This window comes from Amblyraja radiata, chromosome 19 (genome assembly GCF_010909765.2).
Source record: "Amblyraja radiata isolate CabotCenter1 chromosome 19, sAmbRad1.1.pri, whole genome shotgun sequence".
NCBI lineage: Eukaryota > Metazoa > Chordata > Chondrichthyes > Rajiformes > Rajidae > Amblyraja > Amblyraja radiata.
In genome coordinates, this window is record NC_045974.1 from 26892858 (window position 1) to 26915036 (window position 22179).

Consider the following 22179-nt stretch of genomic DNA (forward strand, 5'->3'; position numbering starts at 1 on the left):
GCCCACCTTCTCCATCTACACTAGGCCCACCTGCCCAAATCCCTCGAAACCTTTCCTATCCTGTGCAGATTCCTTTTAAATGTTGTCACAGTTCCTGCTCCAAGTACCTCCTCTATTAAAAATAACTTTTACTGTTAAACACAGATTACAAAAAGCAAGTCATAAAACTTCCCAGCTTCCTTTTGGTTTTTACCTGTGTCTGAAAATGGTGTAAACATTGGTTTGACTTGAGATTCAATGCAAGTTCTCTTTCTGCCTGCTAAACGGCTTTCATTAACCCACAAAACTATGGTAGCAATTGCAAAAGTCACAGCCAAATGGAGAAGATTTGATGTATCTACGGTCAATTATGCATGAATGTGGAAATGAATACAGAAACATGCTGGAAATAGGTCAGGCATCATTTGTGGCAATTAAACCAGATTGACGTTCAAGTGTAAAATTCTTCAACAGATTTTGACATGCATGGATACAATGCAGCTGCAAGTGATTACACTGGTTTTACCTAGTTTAATTTAGTTTAGTTTGTTCAGTTTTTAGCTTAGTTTAGAGATACAGTGGCCTCACCGATCAGCGATCCCTGCACATTAGCACTATCCTCGGGACAATTTACATTTATACCAAGCCAATTAACTGACAAACCTTTGGAGTGTGGGAGGAAACCGAAGATCTCCTACAGCACCCGTAGTCAGGATCGAACCTGGGCCTCAAGTGCTGTAAGGCAGTAACTCCACCGCTGCGCCACCGTGTTTGTTATTGTCACGTATAGCGAGATACAGTGAAAAGCTTTTGATCAAGTGCTATCCAGTCAAAAAAAGACTGTACATGAATACAATCAAGCCATCCACAGTGCAAAGATACAGGAACGTGTACAACATTTAGTGCAAAGCTGCAACATTTAAGTCTGATAAAGTCCGATTAACGAAAGTTCAAAGGTCTCCAATTAGGTAAATGGGTAGATGGGACACTTACTCCACTATCCTCCACTCACTATTTTTGCTGAAAGAATGATCTTGCTATTACCAGGAGACTGCTGGGGTGATGGCCATAAATCTGCAGCAAATTTGTTTGTCTTCCTTATACACATCCAGTCCCCCGGGTATGCTGTAAAAATGATCCACGCGTTATCACTGCCTGACATGATTTTTTTAAATTATGATTGAAGAATTTGGTGAAGCGAAAAGTAAATTTGATATTCTCATGGGGCAATCCCATAAAGGGTTCGTAACTTTAAATTGGAGTTTGGGTGTTTATCATTTCAAAAGTGTTCCTTCAGATGTAGAGTGATTATTGCTTGGGAAAGGGATTAAGATCTCATGTGAATCATGTTCAGGCACAGATTAGCTACAAAGTAATTGAATGGTCAAACATAGTTGAAGAACTAGAGGGCCTACTTCTGGTCCAATTATATTAGGCATACACAGATGTATGTTCAAAGAGGAAGCTATTAATAAGTTGTTTTCTTCCATTATAGAGAACAACTAACAGTTACCCATGTTACAGTTGTACAAGACATTGGTGAGGCCACATTTGGAGTACTGTAATCCCTCGTCATAACAGACCATGGGGGAGGGGGGAAGGGGGAATGATGTCCATTATTGCCAATTGTTCAGTATAACAAAGGTATTAGTTTTGTTTAGAGATACAACATAAAAACAGCCTTTTCTGCCCCACCGAGTCCACGCCGACCAGCAACCCCCGCACATTAACACTGTCCTACACAAACTAGGGACAATTTACATTTATACCAAGCTAATTAACCTACAAAACCTGTACATCTTTGGAGTGCGGGAGGAAACCGAAGATATAGGCCAAATCCCATGCAATCACGGGGAGAACGTACACGTTCTGTACAGACAGCACCTGTAGGATCGAACCCGGGTCTCTGGCATTGGAAGCGCTGTAAGGCAGCAACTCTACCGCTGCGCCATCGTGCTGCCCCATCATTATTATCATTATATGTAGAAGAAACAAAGAACTGCAGTTGCTGGTAAATACACAAAAGGACACAAAGTTCTGGAGTAACACAGCAGGTCAGGCAGCATCTCTGGAGAACATGGATAGGTGACACTTTGGGTCAGCACCCTATTTCAGACTGATTGTAGAGGGCGATAGGAAAGCTGGAAAGCTACCCATAATTAGTCATTGGTCGTTTACGCCTGTGTAAATCCTGGCACAATCTAAAGTGTACAATGCTGTGTTTCACCCCCCTACAAGCCATTTTACTTAAGGTACATTTCAATCATTTTATATTATAATTGCAGATTTATAGCAACCTGCAATATTTTTTTTAACTTTTTGTAAATCTTAAGTGGATCTGTCAACGATTTCACAACAGTGCCAGAGGATTTCACAACAGTGCTCATCAATTGCTCTGCAAATTATTACGGTCTTGGATAGAGCCATTGCTGTTCTTAAACTGTGACCCCTGGTTCTGGACTCCCCCAACATGGGGAACATTTTTCATGAATCTAGCCTGTCCAATCCCTTAAGAATTTTAGATGTATCTATACGATCCCCTCTCATCCTTCCCAATTCCAGTGAATATAAGCCCACTCAATCCATTCTTTCATCATATGTCAGTCCTGCCAAACTGGGAATTAACCTGGTGAACTTCGCTGCACTCCCTCAATTGCAAGAATGTCCTTCCTCAAACTAGGAGACAAAAACTGCACACAATACTCCAGGTGCTGTGTCACCAGGGCCCTGTAGAACAGCAGTAGGACCTCCTTGCTCCTAAACTAAAACCCTCTCGCTATGAAAGCCAAAATGCCATTGGCTTTCTTCACTGCCTGCTGTACCTGCATGTTTAGTTTCAGTGACTGATGTACAAGGACACCCAGGTCTCGTTGCACCTCACCTTTTCCTAATCTGACACCATTCAGATAATAATCTGCCTTCTTGTTCTTAACACCAAAGCCTTCCCCTTCATAAATCCATGCTGACTTTGACTTCTGCTTTGACGAGGAGAATGTTATAGCAGAGACTAGGGTGACAACTATTCTTCCCCAATCACACTCACGGTGTTCAAAGGGAGTACAAATTGCCCAATCCACATTGCATCATTGCAACTATTGGGCAGCACGGTGGTGCAGTGGTAGATTTGCTGCCTAACAGCGCCCGAGACCTGGCTTCGATCCTGACTATGGGCGCTGTCTGTACGGAGTTTGTATGTCCTTCCCGTGACTTGCATGGGTTTCCTCCCACACTCCAAAGATGTGCAGGTTTGTAGGTTAATTAGCTTGGTATAATTGTAAATTGTCCCTAGTGTGTGAAGTATAGTGTTAGTGTGCAGGGATCACTGGTCGGCATAGACTCGATGGACAAAGGGCCTGATTCTGCGCTGTATCTCTAAACGAAACTAAACTATTGCTGATCTGAAATTAATATAGTGTTCAGAATGGGAAATAGGCAAATGCACCCTTCATATTTACATTGATGCAAGTTTTATAATCCAAATGTTCAGAACAATCATGGGGCAAGCCGATTCAAATTTGTATTATAATTTAAACTTATTTTAAATTTGAATGCAATTTGTAGTCAGTATCTGGAACAAAATGCCAGAAGAAGCAATAAAAAGGAAACAATCATGATTTTGAAACAATATTGGCAGACATATGGATAGAAAGGGTTCTGTGGGCTTGGGCCAAATGCAGGTTGATGGGTCTAGCCCAGTTTGCCAACTTGGTCATTCCTGTGCTGTACTGCTCTGTAACTCTATGTCTCTATACATATTTCATCTGTGGTTTTAATTTTCCTTAGCCTGAGGTCAAATTTAATGTCAAAGACCCAACATTGAATTTGTGCTTCATGAGATTCATAAGTCTCTGCATGACCCCTCAGAGAAAATGTGTAGGAAGGAACTGCAGATGCTGGTTTAAACCCAAGATAGGCACAAAAAGCTGGAGTTACGTCACCCATTCCGTCTCTCCAGAGATGCTGCCTGTCCCGCTGAGTTACTCCAGACTTTTGTGTCTACCCTCAGAGAAAATGTCTGCTTCAAAGATATCTGCATTGAATTTCTATTGAGTGCAGGATTCTTTGAGCGAGATCACTGTACACATGGAAAGAGAAAGGCCGATTCATCACTGTTTCATTAACTGAACACATTATCCATGTAAGTCAATGTAAACAACACATTTGAGAATAGAATATACTGGCATATCACATATTCCATGACTATTTGCTCTTGAGTTTAGAAGTTGGGAGGTCGTGTTGCAGGTATATAAGACGCCGGTGAGGTCACATTTAGAGTATTGTGTTCAGTTCCGGGCACCATGTTAAAGGAAAGATGTTGTCATGTTGGAAAGGCTACAGAGAAGATTGATGAGGATGTTGCCAGGACTCAAGGGTCTGAGCTATAGGGAGAGGTTGAGCAGGCTGGGACTCTATTCCTTGGAGCGCAGGAGGATGAGAGGTGATATGATAGAGGTGTATAAAATCATGAGAGGAATAGAGGTAGTCTCTTACCCATAGTAGGGGAATCGAGAACCAGAGGACAAAGGTTTAAGGTCAATGGGGAAAGATTTAATAGGAATCTGAGGGGTAACTTTTTAACACAAAGGGTTGTGGGTGTATGGAACAAGCTGCCAGAGGAGGTAGTTGAGGCAGGGACTATTGCAATGTTTAAGAAACAATTAGACTGGTACATGGATAGGACGGGTTTAGAGAGATATGGGCCAGATGCAGGCAGGTAGGATGGGACAGTGTAGATGGGACATGTTGGTCGGTGTGGTCAAGTTGGGCTGAAGGGTCTGTTTCAATACTCTATGCCTTTATAATGTCAAATAGAGTGCCTACTAATGCTCTGAGCTACTGTTGTCTTTAAATTCTTACTGTAGTCAGACCATTCAGCAAACCCAATATAATTTGAGGTACTCGCAAAAACATTACAATTGTTGAAAACAATGTTTTTATTAACCAATGGCCATTGATGCAATGGGGAAAAGTTGTTAACAAGGAATTATCGTTGCATTTTTAGATTTTGGAGATGCAGAGTGGAAACAAGCCCTTCGGCCCAACAAGTCCGCGCCAACCAACAATCATCCCGTACATAAACACTATCCTACACACTAGAGACAATTTTACAATTATACCGATGCCAATTAACTACAAACCTGCATATCTTTGGAGTGTGAGAGGAGACCAGAGAACCCGGAGGAACCCCACGTGGTCACAGGGGGAAATGTACAAAATCTGTACAGACAGCACCCGTAATCAGGATCGTACCCGGGTCTCTGACGCTGTAAGGCAGCAACTCTACCGCTGCATGAGACTGAAAAAGGGTCCCGATCCGAAACATCACCTATCTACGTTCTCCAAAAATGATGCCTGACCTGCTAAGTTACTCTGGCAGGTACACAAAATTGCTGGGGAAACTCAGCGGGTGCAGCAGCATGTATGGAGCGAAGGAAATAGGCGACGTTTCGGGCCGAAACCCTTCTTCAGACTGATGGGGGGTGGGGGAAAGAAAGAAGGAAAAGGGGAGGAGGAGGAGGAGCCCGAGGGCGGGCGGATGGGAGGGTGGGAGGAGACAGCTAGAGGGCTAAGGAAGGGGAGGAGACAGCAAGGGCTAGCCAAATTGGGAGAATTCTATGTTAATGCCATAAGGACGCAAGGTCCCCAGACGGAATATGAGGTGCTGTTCCTCCAATTTCCGCTGTTGCTCACTCTGGCAATGGAGGAGACCCAGGACAGAGAGGTCGGATTGGGAATGGGAGGGGGAGTTGAAGTGCTGAGCCACCGGGAGGTCAGGTAGGTTATTGCGGACTGAGCGGAGGTGTTCGGCGAAACGATCGCCCAACCTATGCTTGGTCTCACCGATGTAAATCAGCTGACATCTAGAGCAGCGGATGCAGTAGATGAGGTTGGAGGAGATACAGGTGAACCTTTGTGTTGTGTACCTTCGATATTCCAGCATCTGCAGTTCCCTTTTGAACAAGTTACTCTGGCACTTTGTATCGGTCTGTGTAAACCAGAACCTGCAGTTCTTTGGTTTCTAGTAATCATTGTTACTGTGTAGACCAGGAGTATTGTACCGTGTCTGAAATTCTGAACCTCAATTGACCAAAGGCTGTGCGACGATGGAAGATGATGGGTGGTGCCCGAGACATTTTTCAAGGTTTTGCACAAGCCTTTATTAATATAGAGCGTTGTAGTACAGTGAGGCAGATTGTTCAAGGCCCTTTGTGTTGGGATTTTTTTACTATCTTTCTTGTTTCTGTTCCATATTTGCAAACGATGTACCTGTTTGATCAGGTATGCAGCAGCTGATAGAAGGCTTTTTAAATAACAACAAAATCACTTACCGAATTGCAATGTAAACACTTTAGCCATTACTAATTCAACTTAGTGCAAATCACATACTGAAGTGATAATTCTATATTTACAAAGCATATCTTTGTTAACATGCATCAATGATAAAAATGAAACTTATCATCTGCTTTACTAGTCAAAAGGCCCTATGTGTTCTCTCATAGTCCACAGCATTATATTGAAGAGAAGAATGTGATTTATCCCCCAGAGTCTTAGTTTCAACAAACATCAATAAAATAATAAAAGGGCACAAAGTGCTACAGTAACTCAATTGGTCAGGTAGCATCACTTGTGAACATGGATAGGAGACGTTTCGGGTCAAGACCCTTCTTCAGACTGATTATGGTGGGGGGGCAGGAGGAAAGCTGAAAGAGAGGTGGGTGAAGGACAAAGCATGGTGAGTGATAGGTGGATATTGGTGAGGAGGGGTTGATAGGCAAATGGTTGGACAAAGACCAGAGATGAAAAGATAAAGTGTGAGATAAGGATAGAAGCTTTAAGCAAATTGTGAAGCCGGAGGAAGAAATGGTTAGCAAACAGGAGATCCAGCAGCCTTGGCAGATCGAGTGCTAGTGTTCAATGTAACGGTCACCATGTCTACGCTTGGACTCGCCGCCGCTAAGGAGGCCATATCGGGAACACCGCATACAGTATACATTGAAGAATATATACCTCATTTTCCGTGAACCTCTGTCTTACCTGGAAGGTCTGCTGGGGTCGCTTGATGGATGTGAGGAAGAAGGTATAGGGACAGATGTCACGTCTGCTGTGGTTGCAGGGAAAGAGCCTTTAGAAGATTCCCAACCTGAAACGTCACCTATCCATGTTCTCCCGAGATGCTGCCTGACCTGCAGTGTTACTCCAGCACTTTGTGTCCTATTTTTGTAAACAGCATTTGCAGTTCTCTGTTTATACCTCACTTTGCCCACAGTTTTAAACAAAACAGCAGGCATAACTTCCTGGAAGTTTCAGAACATCCCGAGGCCTTGAACTCACAAGTAATGTTTGGTCGTGACTTTCAGGTTGTGTATCTCCACTGCACTGTCAGTAGAGGAGCCGATCTTTTGGAAGTTCTCTCCAGAGATGATGGAAATCTGAGATATGCTGGTAATAGCAGCAGGCAGCAAGGTGGAGAGAAAAACAGTGTTTTCATCAAACTTCTTTCCTCCACAATTGCTCTCTGAGCTGCTGAACAATTCCAGCATTGTTGTTTCTGATCTGCCAGATCAGTGACCCTATAGATTTGAATGGGGAATTTTCCAGCTGCAGATTAGAGAAACAAGAGTAAGCCAATTCTATTTTTTTTTAATTATTTATATTTGATGTAAATACTTTCAGTATTTTTAAAGATTTATGTGTTTAGATGATCTATGTCAACTGAAAATGTTATATTTGCTTAAAAAAAATTGCCCTTCCATTTTTAGTTTTTTTAAATGTTTCTAAGTGTTAGTTACATTTAGAGGGCCTCGTATTACTCCAAAATCATGAGGGTTAGGTTTTGGGAGAAGGTTAGGTTTACACCTTGTAGAGAGGTCAAGTCCACCCAGGGGTTTGGAAGATTCATGAGGATGTTGCCAGGAGTTGAGGACCAGAGCTATACCGAAAGGTTGGGCAGTTTAGGACTTTATTCTTTGGAGCACAGAAGAGTGAGGGATGATCTCATATTAGTGTATAAAATCACACGGGGACTAGTAGGGTACATGCTCAGAGTATTTTACCCAGGTTAAGGGAATTAAGAATCAGAGGACTTAGGTTTAAGGTGAGAGGAGAAACATTTAATGGGAATCTAAAGGGAAACTTTGTGTTTGGTGGGTATATGGGATGAACTATCAGTTGAGGCAAGTACCATAACAACATTTAGAAGACACTTGGACAAGTACATAGATAGAAAAGGTTTTGTGGGATATGGACCAAATATGGAAAAATGGGACTAGTTTAGACAGGGCATCTTGGCTGGCATAGATGAGTAGGCAAAAGTGCCTACATCCGTGCTGTATGACTCATGACTCGTGGTGGGATTGCAACAATAATGGAAAGTACTTCAAGTGTCCAAAGGCTCTTTAGACAAAATATTCAAGGGCAGAAGGACATAGGGAGAAGGCTTCCATTTTTTTCCATTGTACACAGTGTTCTTCAAAAAGAACCTAACACCATGTGATTCTGTGACTATGGATAAAGTACATTTAAGTTACACAACCAAATGAGATCCTGAAGGAAATTCTAACTAACAATCAATAGGTAAAATTTCTGGGACAGTGCAATCTTCCAATGTACCTCCAGTTTGTGGGTTCGAAACTTGCGACAGTTATTTTCACTCTGTTAAATTTAGTTTAGCAATACAGACTAGAAGAAGGCTACAACTTCCAACAACTTACCTGGATCAGAAAAACGGCAGAAATCGGTGCCGTTTCGGACAAGCTGCTTGAGCACCTCAAGGCTCTTGCAATTTCGCGATCTCCCGCAGCTGCGGGAACCCCGGACTTTAAACTTTCCCACGCTGGCTGTGGAACTCCCGACCCGACTGAGGATCCCAGGTACGGTACCTGGAGACCTCAGGATGACCCCCAGAGCCGACGGGCTGGATCTCCCAGGAACAACGGAGCTGGAGCTGCCGACTTTGAGGGAACCCCCGTTCGTTACGGAGCTGGAGCTGCCGTCTGTGAGGGAATCCCCGTTCCAGCGCAGGTCCGCAGAAACAGCAGATACAGCAAGTACAGTACTTGGAAACAAAGGGGAAGCCTCCATTGTGTCCGGAAACGTGGCCGACGGGCAGGACTCCAGGTCAGAATGAAGCGCTGGGGACTTCGGCCCCCTCTCCCAACTATCCTACTGGCTAATGTACAGTCCATTGAAAATAAAGTGGAGGACTTAAGGGCAAGACTGCTTTATCAAATGGAGCTGAGGGAATGCTCTGTGTTCTGTTTCACAGAGACATGGCTCACCCCCAGCTCCCCAGACTCAGCGGTCCATCCTGAAGGGTTCTCCATCCACCGTATGGACCATACCCTGGCATCTGGGAAAGGGAGAGGAGGGGGCGTCTGCCTCATGGTCAACTCTGCGTGGTGTTCCGACGTGGCAGTCCTGTCCAACTCCTGCTCTCCACACCTCGAACATCTGGCGGTGAAGTGCCGTCCCTTCTACCTCCCGAGAGAATTCACCTCCGTTATCCTGACCGCGGTCTACATCCCACCCCAGGCAGACGTCCGTCTGGCACTGGAGGAGCTGCACGCCGTGGTCAACAAACACCAGACGTCTTACCCCGAGGCATTTACCACCATTGCTGGGGACTTCAATAAGGCGAACCTCAAGAAATCACTCCCCAACTTCCACCAACATGTCTCCTGCTGCACCAGAGGACCTAACACCCTCGACCACTGCTACACCACCATCAAGAATGCCTATCGTTCTATCCCTCGCCCTCACTTTGGTAAGTCCGACCATACCGCGGTGCTGCTTCTTCCTGCCTACAAGCAGCAATTGAAGAGCGCACCCCCAGAAGTGAGGACAGCACAGAGCTGGTCGGGGGGGGGGGCAGAAGAACAACTCCAGGACTGTTTGGAGTCTGTAGACTGGGCAATGTTCAAGGACTCGGCAACGGACTTGAACGAATACGCCACAGTCGTTACAGATTTCATAAAGAAATATGTGGAGGACTGCATCCCAACAAAAACCTTCCGAGTGTTTCCCAATCAGAAACCTTGGATGAACTTTGAGATCCGCACTCTTCTAAAGTCCAGGCACAGGGCATTCACTTCCAACGATACAGTGGCCTACATGAAGACCAGATACGACCTTGGTAAGGCCAACAAAAATGCCAAAAGGGACTTCTGCTCCAAACTAAAAACCTGTGCGAACCAACTGGCGGGAGCTTTTACGGACATTTTCAACCTCTCACTTCTGAGGTCTGAGGTCCCCACCTGCTTTAAAAGGGCATCAATTATACCGGTGCCCAAGAAGAGTAAGGTGACGTGCCTCAATGACTATCGACCAGTGGCACTAACGCCGGTGGTGATGAAGTGCTTTGAGAGGCTGATCATGGAGCAAATCAACTCCTACCTCGACAAAAACCTGGACCCACTGCAGTTTGCTTACCGCCACAACAGATCAACGGTGGATGCGATCTTGCTAGCCCTCCACTCTGCACTGGACCACTTGGACAACAAAAACTCATATGTCAGGCTGTTATTCATCGATTACAGCTCGGCATTCAACACAATCATCCCCTCCAAACTGGTTACCAAACTTGCAGAACTGGGTCTCTGCGCATCCCTCTGCAACTGGATCCTCGACTTCCTCATCCACAGACCACAGTCTGTTCGTATTGGTGGAAATGTGTCAGCCTCGATAACAATCAGCACGGAGCACCTCAAGGCTGCGTGCTCAGCCCCCTGCTGTACTCACTCTATACCCATGACTGCGTAGCCAACCACAGTGCGAACTCCATCATCAAGTTCGCTGACGACACCACTGTTGTGGTCGTATCACTGATGGGGATGAGTCAGTGATGAAGCCGAATAAATTTACAAAAATAAGAAAATATTAAAATAGGTTTCTGGGCTAGCTTACAGCTTATATTTAGTGTCAAATTAGGCTTGCCTCAGGTTGCGGTGTGAGAGATAATAAATACCATAACATTGTCTCCCAAGTGAGGAGGTGACAGAGAGGAAGAGAGAAACAGTTAGTCATATCTTTGAAGTAAGGTGGCATAAACCAAATGGCCAATGTTTTTAATATATCTTGTACCATGTGACAAAATGCCTTTGATGTGATGCCTTTTCCTGTACCTCTGACCATGACTAATGTCTGTGGAATGTGCTAAGGTGACAAACATACACTATATAATACTATGTAATTCTGTTGTTCAGAGAAGTGGGCCGAGGACAGTCGAGTGTCTACATTGGTCACTTAGCTGGAATTCTCGCTCCCTTCCATCGGCCGATAATAAGTAACGTTTTGAACTGGTCTACCAAACAGTTTGTGTGGTGTCTGTTTATTAAGAAGCGAACCTGTTTAGTTGTTATAAAAGTAACTTTTTCATTGGCGTTTTTTTGGCAGGCCTCGCTGGGACCACATCAACAGCTGACTGTGCAAGAGGTTGCAGAGGTTGCCAGGATTGGACGGGAGATAACTGAGCTCTATCGGCCCCCTTGTAAGACCGACCCCCTAGAAACTCCCGGGAACGTCTGTGATCCTTCATCAGAGGTTGATCCAGGTTCCCCGCCGAGGTTCTTAGAAACAGACACGGGTAAGACCAGTTGGGCTTTATATGTTTTTTAACGAAGGAATTGTGTATGTATTTTTAAGCAGGGCTTGTGTATATTTTTCAGAATGACTTGAGCGGTTCCTCTCTCTCTCTCTCTGTCTATCTCTCTTTGTTTTCTCTTTTTTTCTCTCTCTACTAAGGGCTTATCAGCCTCGTTGAGATATCCGTGATTTGTCGGGTTGAGATACGGGGGTTGAGGTGTGCGTCTGGCTTATTGAGACATCCGAAGAGTTGTCGGGTTGAGAAATAAGTGGCGTTGTATATTAAGTTTAAAACGTCTGCCAGGTTGAGAAACTGGGGTCTCGAGTAGCGAGTCGGCCTGGTTGATATATTTTGAACGATTCGGAATTAAGAGGTCTGCTTTCTCTTTCTCTCTCTCTCTCTCTTTCTCTCTATCTATCTATGGGGAATGCTCTGGATAACAGTGAGGGGGGAACCCCCGTCCAACATATGTGTTATTTGAATCCTAAGTATAATAAGAAATTTAGAATGTTAAGTTACAAGTTGACCAAACGGTTGGGGGATGAAGCCTGGCCAGTAGGGGGCACATGGAATGTTGAGACAATTAAAAAAGCAGAGGTGTTGATATGGGAAAGGAAGGCAGGAAAGAAATGGAAGAAGGGAATTAAAACGTGGAAAGCAGAAGCAGAGAAGAAGCATGAGGAGAGTAGAGATCGAAGTTGGATAGATACTGCGTGTAAACAAGGGATAGAGTTACGAAATAAGGATGGCACTATGAAAGGATGGAAAGTATTGCAACTAGAATGCCAGTGGGCGGAGGAACAAGAGAAAATCATTAAGAGACAGGCGGGAGGTGAAAAACAGGTGATGGTTAGTAAAAATAAACCCAGTACTGGTAAATCCTCTGGAGGAGATTTCATGTCTGGCACGACGACCCTGTTTGGTAGTGAAGATGAGGAGTTAGATAATCCTGGGAGACGTCCACCTCCCTACGTCCTACCAGTAGCAATGGCATCCTTACCTTTGGCAGCTCCGTCAGTAATATCCATATACTCCGAAGTTCCGACCTTACAAAGCTACGGTGAAATACTAAAGGAAGACATAAGTGAGCTGACGGAAAGTGTCCAAGATGAAGCGATTAACACGGTGGGATCAATTAGGGAGCGAGTAAAAACAAACCCTAGAAGGACTGTACAGAACCTCCCTATGAGAGCGGTGCCAAACCCTAGGGCAGGAGACGCCAATCAGGCCGATACCATGCAAATATACGCACCGTGGATACCACACAAGCAATGTATGATACGGGATAAAGCCCCAGACCGCCATAAGTCCCCGCAGGAATTTGTAGAATACCTCCGCAGTACGGTAGAATATTATCAGGCTACGGACCGTGATATTTGATCCATGACCTTGTCACTTTTGTCAGCGGCCGAACAACAGAAGTGGAAGGATGTTATGAAACATCAGACGTGGCAGACACTAAAAGCCGTGCAGGCGCATGCAGACGAGGCAGTTTGTGTAGATTTTATGATGACCAGTCGGTTTGAATGTTTGAAGAAGCCAATTAACATGTCGGTGGTCCTCGATTGTAAGCCCGGTCCAAAGGAAGACCCCCAGTCGTATCTGGATAGTTTCACTAGTATCTATGGGACCTATGCAGGAGACTCTGTATACAATGCGGGCAATAGGTCCCCAGCTTTTAATGCTATGTTAATGAGTTGTCTCCCTCTTAAAGTACAGTCAATGATTAAAACAGACTTAAACTGGTCAGACAACGACATAGCCCAGATGAGACGTGCATTAGCTGCCTTTTGGGCTGACGGTGCTGGAAACACGGCTGCCACCAGTGCACCCAGAATAAAAACGGAATATTATATGTGGGATCCAGCAGCTGAGGAATCCTACCAGGCTCTGGCTATGAGACCTGGGAACGGGATGCGCCCTGGTAGAGGAAGGGGTTTTCCACCCAGACCACAATGGGATAGACCACGATGGGGAGAATTCCAGGGAAGACGAAATCAAAACCACCCAGGGCAGGGAAGATCACGTGGTTAGAGGGGAACTGGAGGAAGCTGTTTTTGGTGTGGGGAAAAGGGCATTGGAAAAGGGAATGTCCCTCTGGTGACTCCGGGGAAGTACGGGGAAGACAGGCTCCGTACTCTACCAACAACCCGTTTTCCCAATGACCCACCCACTTCCCTGTACAGCATCTATTCCCACTAATCGCCAACCCCGATGAAGAACCCATAGTAAACATGATGCTGGGGGACACCAGAGATCCGTTTTTGATTGATACAGGAGCAACCTCATCTACCCTGAATCAGGAGCTTGCGGCATCTCTTGGAGTTCCCATGTCAGACCATGTAACACGATTATCAGGATTGGACGGGAAAGTACGATGTTACCCACTAACTCAGCCTCTGACTAACCTATGGACAGGAACAATGTACCCTCCCTTTTTCCGTTACACCATTTCTTGCTGCAACCTCGCAGGCAGAGACCTATTGATAGGATTAAAAGCGGGAATTATCTGCACTGACGAGGGGATTCACCTCCAGACCCAGAAGATGATGCACACACACTTCCCAACACCTCAATGGTGGGCTATTGATCTTTTGTCAGCACCAGTCTTTGGAAATACACCCGATCCACATGTGACCTTATGTTATGATCCTACAGGTTGCAATCCCGAAATGGAAGATTACTTTAGTTCACTGATAGGGGAAGCGACTAGGGTCCGCTTGATAGGAACGGTGTCAGGCGAACCTGGCACTGCATTGATCGTGCAAGTGGAGGAAGGGTTGTGGAAACAGAATGCTTCTCTAGTGGCACCTCATGTAACCACCTCAGTGAGGGCAGACCACTCAGCAAAAGAGCTGGGGTACCACACCTACGAATTATGCAACCAAGCAAGTAACATCCTGGGTGAGCAATATTTTTCTCAGGGAACGTTGGAATTTTGGCACGAGAACCAGATCATTGAAGGAGTTATCAGACGCCATCAGCCAACAGCAAACGACATGGACAAACATCAGATTTGGGCGACATCACCGCATGAGAGCCACCTGAGCCTTGCACAGAGCCGCCCCACAATTGTGAGATGGCCAATGACTTATTGACAAAAACACGGGAAGGATTGTCTGATATCCCATTGGAAGGCAACATACCATCATGGTTTGTCGATGGCTCCTCTATGGTTATCCCTGAAACAGGACAGCGGGCTTCCGGCTATGCAGTAGTAAACGGGTCACAGATGATTTTGGAAGAAGGAAGGTTTCAGATTCCGTTATCAGCACAACAGGCAGAACTATTTGCCCTAACTCGAGCCTGCATATTAGCAACGGACAAACAAATTAACATCTATACTGATTCCCGATACGCCTTCGGCGTTGTTCATGACTTTGGCGCTCTCTGGCAACACAGAGGGTTCCTGACCTCGGCAGGAACACCCATTAAGAATGCCCTTTTTGTGGGTAATTTGCTTACGGCATTGATGCTACCAGAACAGCTGGCCATTATTAAATGTACTGCACACACTGGTGCTGGGGACCCTATAGCAAAAGGTAATGAATTTGCCGATAGTGTATCCAAGCAAGCAGCCTGTACATCCAAATGCGTGGTGACATCTGGTAAACAGATACTAGCAAATAGAACGGTCCTGCCAGATATGAGGGAGGTATGTGCATTACAGAGGGACGCCTCTGATAACCAAAAACAACTATGGAAACAAGAGGGCTGTGCCATTGACTCCACCACAGGTCTTTGGCTCACCCCGCTTGGGCAAGTTTGTGTATCTGATGCATTTTTACCTGTTTTACTAACATATATTCACTCCCTTACCCATGCTGGTAAGGAGGGAATGATAAGGATGACAAAAGAGATGTGGTGGCACCCAAAAATTCGGCAAGAGGCACTGAAGCAGGCCTCTGAATGTAAAATTTGCCAACGAAATAATCCAGGCAAATCAATTAAGATACCCTCAGGGGTGACGCCAATGCCATCACGACCGTTTGAATGCATACAGATTGATTTTATTGAAATGCCAAGGGCTCAGTGTTATAAATATTACTTAGTTATTTTAGATTTATTTAGCAGGTGGATTGAAGCTCTACCAACCACTAATAATACTGCTGAAACTACAGTAACATTGTTGTTAAGAGAAGTTATTCCCAGATTTGGCCTACCTACTGTCATAAGCTCGGACAATGGTCCCCATTTTATTGCCACTATTAATAAGGAAATATGTGCACATTTTAATATCCGACAGCAATTTCACTGTGTACACCACCCACAGGCATCTGGGATGGTGGAAAGAGCCAATGGGGCATTAAAAAACAAAATTTCCAAGCTGATGGGAGAAATGCGACAGACATGGATTAAAGTATTACCCTTAGCATTATTTGAAATGAGGGTAACTCCCCAGTGTTACAAAGCTATCCCCAGCAGAAATTATCTACGGTAAACCTCTACGAACCCCCTGGAGAGCAAGCATTACTCATGAAGGAACCTTAGATTTACACGCATTAAATGATGAAATAATTACCTATGTTCAACGACTCACCCATATTCTGTCAGCATTGCATTTACAGGTAAAGGAGTCCCAGAGGCCGCTACCTGATGCTGACCAGTGCGAAATAGTCCAACCAGGGGACTACGTACTTATCAGAAATTAGAAAAGAAAGAAACTCGGCCCCCGTTGGAACGGACCATACCAGGTTCTGCTGACTACACCAACAGCAGTGAAGGTTGAAAACCATCCACGTTGGATACATCTCTCCGACTGCAAAAAGATTGGATGGCACGAGTGATGTTCGCTCTACTGACGATCCTAACCATGGCCAGGGTAACATGGACTAATACCTATCTGGCTATGAGCCATGAGTTTGCTGTACGGGCACATGGGACTGAATGTTGGGTGTGCACCGGTGTTCCGACTAGCAGTAAGGAAGGAATTCCCCTGGTCCCCATTCCATTAAACCTTACCGAGAGACTAGCGATGAGGTGCTTTTGTAACTCTGCTAAAAAACCGTCATGCCTAAAAATCATACGGATAACAAATACCAAAAACGAAACAATAAACATCACCTATGGAGGCCCGAAGTACAATAATTTTGAAGGATGGTACACCCCTCCCTTCAAAGGAGATTGGAAATTGAACGTGACAAATGCAGCAGATATACCCCGACTACAGATAGTAAAAGATCCGCACAGGCCAGTTAATACTACCTGTTTTTGCCACCACCAAGGCACAGGTGTATTCTTGGGAAACAGTACTTGTATGTCAACTCAGGCAGCCACCATTATCGGCCCACCCCGACCAGTTAATGGAACATATTTTGTATGTGGATCCTGGGCCTACCCATGGTTACCAGGAATGCCTCCGGCTGACGGGGCAGCTTAGGAACGACTAAAAGGACCCCATCACTGGACAGGGTGTTGTTATATTGCATATGTGGCAAATGGGGATTTCCAAGCGAAGCCTAGCGAAGGCTGAGCAATTTTTTATGATACTCTTCCCGTCCTTTGGTAGTATAATAGTGTCACGGGAACTAATTAATATGGCCTCCGCTTTAGAGACACTTGCTAATGCCACTGCCATCTCCTTGAGTGCAACCCAGGAGGAGGTAGAAGGGGTAACAGCTGAAATGGTAGCTATAAGGACCGTAGTATTACAAAACAGAATGGCCTTAGATTTTATCCTGGCAGAAAAAGGAGGGACATGTGCAATAATAGATCGAGAATGTTGCACTTTTATTCCCGATGCTTCCTCCAGCATTACCAACTTGGCTGCCCATATCAGAATGGAAGTGACTAAAATAAGGAAGGTAGGAGCTGAATTCCATGGTTATAGCTCCGGTGGAGGTTAGTGGCCATTGTTTGGAGGGACTTGGGGAATGATTGTCCACTATGGATTGATTGTATTACTAGTTGTACTCGTAATTTGTCTGATGCGATGCTTATGGTCTTTCGTATGTACTCGGCAAGGACTGTAGTTATCAAAATTTTGATAAAAGGATGGAATGATGAAGCCGAATAAAGTTACAAAAATAAGAAAATATTAAAATAGGTTTCTGGGCTAGCTTACAGCTTATATATAGTGTCAAATTAGGCTTGCCTCAGGTTGCGGTGTGTGAGATAATAAATACCATAACATTGTCTCCTAAGTGAGGAGGTGACAGAGAGGAAGTGAGAAACAGCTAGTCATATCTTTGAAGTAAGATGCCGTAAACCAAATGGCCAATGTTTATGGGGGAGGAGGCGAGAAAGGAAGAGAAAAACAGCTAGTCATATCTTTGAAGTAAGGTGGCATAAACCAAATGGCCAATGTTTTTAATATATCTTGTACCATGTGACAAAATGCCTTTGATGTGATGCCTTTTCCTGTACCTCTGACCATGACTAATGTCTGTGGAATGTGCTAAGGTGACAAACATACACTATAAAATACTATGTAATTCTGTTGTTCAGAGAAGTGGACCGAGGACAGTCGAGTGTCTACATTGGTCACTTAGCTGGAATTCTCGCTCCCTTCCATCGGCCGATAATAAGTAACGTTTTGAACTGGTCTACCAAACAGTTTGTGTGGTGTCTGTTTATTAAGAAGCGAACCTGTTTAGTTGTTATAAAAGTAACTTTTTCATCAGAATATAGAAGGGAGATCGAGCAACTGTCCATATGGTGCCAGCGTAATAACCTGGCCCTCAACACCAGCAAAACCAAGGAACTGATTGTGGACTTTGGAAGGAGTAGGAGGGGGACCCACAGCCCCATTTATATCAACGGGTCGAAAGGGTCAAGAACTTCAAATTCCTGAGTGTGCACATCTCTGAAGATCTTTCCTGGTCCGAGAACACTAACGCAATTATCAAAGAAGCTCATCAGCGCCTCTACTTCCTGAGAAGATTACGGAGAATCGGTTTGTCAAGGAAGACTCTCTCTAGCTTCTACAGGTGCACAGTAGAGAGCATGCTGACCGGTTGCATCGTGGCTTGGTTCGGCAATTTGAGCGCCCTGGAGAGGAAAAGACTACAAAAAGTAGTAAACACTGACCAGTCCATCATCGGCTCTGACCTTCCTTCCATCGTGGGGATTTATCACAGTCGCTGCCTCAAAAAGGCTGGCAGTATCATCAAAGACCCACACCATCCTGGCCACACACTCATCTCCCTGCTACCTTCAGGTAGAAGGTACAGGAGCCTGAAGACTGCAACAACCAGGTTCAGGAATAGCTACTTCCCCACAGCCATCAGGCTATTAAACCTGGCTCGGACAAAACTCTGATTATTAATAACCACTTTCTGCTATTTGCACTTTATCAGTTTATTTATTCATGTGTGTATATATTTATATCATGGTATATGGACACATTTATCTGTTTTGTAGTAAATGCCTACTATTTTCTGTGTGCTTAAGCAAAGCAAGAATTTCATTGTCCTATACAGGGACACATGACAATAAACTCACTTGACTTGACTTGACTTGGCTATTTGGCCCACTGAGTCCATTGATCACCCGTTCAAACTCGGGTGCTGTCTGTACGGAATTTGTACATTCCCCCCCGTGGGCTTTCTCTGAGATCGTCGGTTTCCCCCACACTCCAAAGATGTACGGGTTTAATTGGCTTGGTATAAATGTAAATTGTCTCTAGTGTGTGTAAGATAGTGTTAATGTACAGGGCTTGTTGGTCAGTGCGGACTTCGGGGGCTGAAGGGCCTGTTTCCGCACTGCATCTCTGAACTAATAAACTAAATTAAACACTAGTTCTATGGTAACCCACTTTTACATCTACTCCCTACACACTGGGGGAAATTTACAGAGACCAATGCACCTTAACAAACCGACATATCTTGTGGATGTGGGGAGGGTGGAGCACCCGGAGGAAACCCATGCGTCCACAGGGAGAATGCCCAAGCTCCAATCCTTTCCAAGATATGGTAGAGCAGAGAAGATTTATTGGGTTGATTCACAGGATGAAGTAGTTGAGGTGGGAAGAAAGGTTGTGCAGATTGGACCTTTTGACATTTGGAAGAATGGGAGAAGATCTTTTTGAAATGTATAAGATTCTGATGGGGAATTCAGAGAGTAGAGGAATTGAAAGATGCCCATAATGACACCTACTCAAAATGTAAACAAAAAAACACAAGCTAATTTGCCACGTTTATCAATTATGATCATACAATGTGGCAAGTTGGCTAAAATATATTTTCCATGGCTCAGATTTAAGCTTTGATAAAGGATTATTTAAAATAATTTATCTCTGAAGTTTTCCAGTATTAAAGAAGTCACTGAATTGACACCTTAACTGATTCTCTCTTCACTGATCCTCTCAGACCTGCTCAGAATTGTCAAAACAAATCTGTTTATTATATTTTTTACTGAAGTGTATTAGTTCAGCAGAAAACTTCCCTGACAAAAACAACTCACATTTACAGTACAAAGTAATCCAAGATCATTTAAATGGCTTTTCAGCATTCAACAAGATAATGGCTCAAACTGTGTTGAATCGGACTAGTTTCATGGGAAAGAGGCAGTTCTTAGTTTAGTTTAGATTATTGTCAAGTGCACTAAGGTATAATGAAAAGATTGCATGTTGCAGAAAACTGCAGAAAATTGTGGACGTAGCCCAGACTGAGGCAAACAAACCTCCCTTCCATTGATTCCATTTATACTTCACGCTGCCTTGTAAAGTCCACCAGCATAATCAAGGACAGGTCTCACCCCAGTCATTCACCCATCAGGCAAGAGGTACAGAAGTGTGAAATTGCACACCTCCAGATTCAGGGACAGTTATCAGGCAACTGAACCATCCTATCACCAACCAGAGAACAGTCCTGAGCTACCAGTTACTTCACTGGAGACCCTTGGCCTATCTTTAATCAGACTTTTCTGGACTTTATCTTGCACTAAACATTGTTCCCTTTCTCCTGTATCTGTACACTGTGGGCAGCTTGATTGTAATCATGTATAGTCTTTCCGTTGACTGGATAGCACAGAACAAAAAAGCTTTTCCCTCCAAACTAAACTGAACTAGATAGCAGATATATAAAAGTAAGCTTCAGATGCTGGAAATCAAAAATAATAATGACAGATCATGCTGGATTTCATGTTCCACAGATGCAGCCTGGCCAAAAGACTCTTTCCAGCATTTTGCATTAAGTCATCACACAATGTTCATTTTCTGGTGGAGGAAGTACAATTCACAAGCAGTGTGAAAACTACTAACGATAATACAACAAAATATATCAAAGGGATAATAGATAATAGAACAATACAGTGAATTAAAGTGATGCTAGGAAACGACTGACAACAATAATCACCAAGAGCAAGTTATCCTTACTGGCAGTGAGGTGGAGGTTTGTAAAAGTGAACTCCATCTATTCACTGGATGAATGAGTGGCTGAACACGCCGGCATTTAATGCCTCTCCTTTTACTAAGGAGTCTGCTCAGCATTTCAGAGGGGAATAGTCTGGACTTGCATTCGTCTAGGAAAGGTGAAAGGGTGTTAAGTTCCATACCGTGCAGACACAAAGCTCTTCCTTTCAAGGCATGCGTTTTAAAAATAGGTTCTGTCCACAATTTGTAAAGACCCCTTGAAAAGCAGCCAAGCTGCCGAACAAGTTATCTTCTGTAGGCATGATGGAGCAGGGTAAGGGGTGGGATAGAGCCACATGATCCTATTCGGCTTCCACAAACCAAATCTCATCTCTCAGCCCGTCCCACTCTGACGCTAACGCTGCAAGAAGTCACAGGAGGGTAGTGCTACAAACTCCGCCCCTTCCATTCATTCTCACAACGTACACACCATAGGATCTTTGGCACACACGGCCGGGGAGAAACTGGAGCCCGTTCCAATGTATCACACAATGCAAGGTTATTTTTACATTCTGTATCCTATGAAATACAATATCTCCAATCATCTCATCGACACACACACACAATACTTCATGGGGGGGGGTGGATTCTGCAAGGCTGATATTAAACCGTATATAGAGGTGCTTTCAAGGACCCGTTGTGTCACACACAGATGGAATTGACAGTCTCTCCGGCAGCTAAACGACAAGGAAATCCCTCGCCCCCCTACAAGGACAAGACAGAATGAGGGAAGCAGAGATGCTGGTCCCGCGTTGAGAAGGACAGCGCCGACCAGACGGGACGCAGTCAGTCGCTGTCCCTTCGACCTTCAAGCCGGCCTGAAACTCGCCTCTCCCCCCGGGGAGGGAAGGGGGGAGTGAGCTGATAGCGGGAGCACGCAGCCCCTCGCTGCCCTTCACCACTGCCTTACCCTGGTCCGTAAAGACTGTCGCCCGTGATGTCAGCGCTGGTCCTTAATCCTCCGTCAGCCTCCCCCTCTCCCCAGTCTGATTGATTAACGCTTACAGAGGCTGTGACGCTCCGATCATAGCTGGTTTCATCAAGCCGGACCTTTTTTTTCTTCTTTGTGATTCCCCCCCCTCCCTCTCCTCCTCCCTCCCTCCCTCTCACTGCCACCCCCTCCCGCTTCCAATGTTACCAGTACACATTAATGCCACACAACTATTCACGCCTACAGACCCACTAATGAGAGAGGTCACTACATTTAAACGAAAGAGTCGTCTGAGCACTAAAATCAAGAGCTGGCTGGAATTAAGAGAATTCTACC

General features: G+C 44.7%; 1 protein-coding gene across 2 annotated transcripts in view; it reads right to left on the bottom strand.

Moving 5' to 3' along the window:
• slc16a7 (solute carrier family 16 member 7) overlaps positions 1-22179 on the bottom strand; it is a 131288-nt gene that overhangs the window by 103344 nt on the left and 5765 nt on the right. Inside the window, exon 1 of one of the 2 annotated variants that reach the window (XM_033038114.1) lies at positions 21823-21976. The exons of the other annotated variant lie outside the window; for it this stretch is intronic. The gene's annotated coding sequence lies outside the window, so the exon portion shown is untranslated. Of the gene's footprint in view, positions 1-21822; positions 21977-22179 lie in introns of those variants that run through there. 2 annotated transcript variants of the gene reach the window in all.